This window comes from Beta vulgaris, chromosome 5 (assembly GCF_026745355.1).
Source record: "Beta vulgaris subsp. vulgaris cultivar EL10 chromosome 5, EL10.2, whole genome shotgun sequence".
In the NCBI taxonomy this organism is placed as follows: Eukaryota; Viridiplantae; Streptophyta; class Magnoliopsida; order Caryophyllales; family Amaranthaceae; genus Beta; species Beta vulgaris.
Window position 1 is genome coordinate 32,506,931 of NC_079206.1, and position 2,335 is coordinate 32,509,265.

General features: G+C 36.0%; 1 long non-coding RNA gene across 1 annotated transcript; it reads left to right on the top strand.

Moving 5' to 3' along the window:
* LOC125497506 (uncharacterized) lies at nucleotides 1-1,639 on the top strand. Its single transcript, XR_007274354.2, has 2 exons — nucleotides 1-991; nucleotides 1,339-1,639. It is a non-coding gene; the product is annotated as an uncharacterized LOC125497506 (long non-coding RNA).
* Nucleotides 1,640-2,335: the final 696 nt, after the last annotated feature.

Sequence of the window (2,335 nt, forward strand, 5' to 3'; positions counted from 1 at the left end):
CACATACTTAACAAAATGTCGCCGTTATGTAACAGGTGCACAGAGAGCATCATGCTCTCTGGTCCACCTACAAATTTACGGATAGCATCTAGCTAGGGCAATGGTTGCCTTCTCCTAAAAAGATCTTCCACCACTGCAATGAAACACTGTAATTTACAGTCATGAATATAGCTTGAGATTTATATGATGGCTAATTAGCATGTATATTAGTAAAAGAAGATTGACCCAAAGTATGACAGAAAGGGATGCCTATGGGACAATGAAAAGCATACTATTAAAGTTACTGCAAAACATGGCTATATATGTTGTGGATCTTCACTTGGAACGTCCCTTGAGAAAATACTCGGTAATCCTACGCCTCTCCCCTACAGAGAGTGTAAAATTCATTGTCACTTATTAGAAAACCTAGAATTATGAGCAATAGTGGTTGTATAAACCGATGACAGAGACAAAAAACACATACTTCGCAACGGAGTTGGATTATCATAGGCCTTCAAATAGGATATAAAATATTAAAATGTATATCATGCACCAATTATGATTCAATGACCATAAGTATAGTGTAGAACAGTGGCGGAGCCAGCTGGGGGGGACATGGGGATAGATGTCCCCCACTTCTAAAAAATAATTTCTTAAAAAAAAAGGGAAAAAAAAACACGCTCAACAGTCAGGGACGCGTGAAATGTTTTGAACAAAAAAAGCGTTGAAGAGTGAAGAGAGAGACTGAGGAAGAGAGAGAGTGAGAGTCTGAGGAAGAGAGCTTGAGGAAGATGTCGACGGTCGACCGGAGATTCTCAGTCGTCGAAGCCGACGACGACGACTGGTGAGGAACGAAGTCACGAACACTCGAACAGGAAGCGAAGCGAAGCGACGGCTGAACTCTGAAGCGAAGCGAAGCGAAGCCGGTGCACCGCCCACGCGTCGCCGTTGCCGACTACCTGACTCGCCGGCCGCCCGACTCCCGACGCCCATTACATTTTTCAGTCAATTTGTAAGTTTTCTTAACTAACCCTAAGTTTGAGTTTCAGTTTTTTTTTAAGGTAATATTTTATATTTACAATTTACATTGTTTGGTTGTTAATTACTGAATTATGATGTTTGTGAAATGTTAATTTGTGATTATGGATTTAGGTTGTTAGATTGATTTGTTGAATTGTTGTTGGTTTGGAAATTAGAATTGGTCATGAACTCATGATTTAGGAAATTGTTAGTTTGCAATTTGAAATTTCTAATTAGGAAATTATAAATATGAGTTGATTTACAATTGGAATATTGAATAGTTTGGTTTGGAGAGGAATACTTTGATATGTAATTAATTTATGTTTATCAATTTAATAGGAAATGTCAAGTGATTCACATTCATCTAATTCTAACAAGTTCAAGGCTAAGGGAAAACAACCCGAACTTCGACAATTTTAAAGAATGAAATCCCAAGAAACTTCTTCACCCGCTCATAGTGAAACACCTCAAACTGAATCTCCTTCATTTACCTCTCCTCAAACTCATGAATTTGTAATTTTTATTTTTAGTTTAATTTTTTTTTTTGTCATTTTTCTTAGATTGTAAGACTATAAGCATTTTGAAATTTTGAATGTAAAACATTAAGTATTAAACAATATGTGTTGTATTGTTTTTTTTACATGTTTTTTTCCCGAATGTTTGACGGTCGAATTTTGTCCCCCCACTTTGAGAATCCTGGCTCCATCACTGGTGTAGAAGATTATTTTAGGCAACTAGGAGTATCATATCATTAAAGGTTTGAGTTTTTGTGCTATGCAAAGTCAGAGGAACAAAGAAATTATTTGTGGGGGATCCCTTCAGATCTTCAGTAAATGAAATATGATGGATAAGGGGGAGATATGGGATCTACACTTCTGATTCAGCTTGAAAACAAGACAAGTGTTGTACACACTCCAACGCATTAGTTTTGTTGGTAATCCAGCTATTAGTCATTATACATTCATCAGTCAATAGCTATGGTTATATAAATTTTTTGCAATGGAAATGACAGTAGTTGCTTTTCTAACTTAACATGGCAATCAGAGTAAACAAACTGTGACCAAAATTAATCTATATCCAGATTAGCAAACAATTGTCATCTAAATGTGCTCAATTGTAGACTTATCAACTATTGTAGTTGGTCAATAGATTTGAACTATCTAAGGACCTAGAAATATCAACAAAAAAAAAACATTGAGAATAGAGATTCAGCAATCATTTCTTATAATACTTTGCAAATAAAAACAAAACATGGCATGAACCCCAGAAAATTTTATAGTAAAGTCCAAGTACAAGAAGTCCCCTGATACGTGATGTCTTCCATCTTGCATGATGA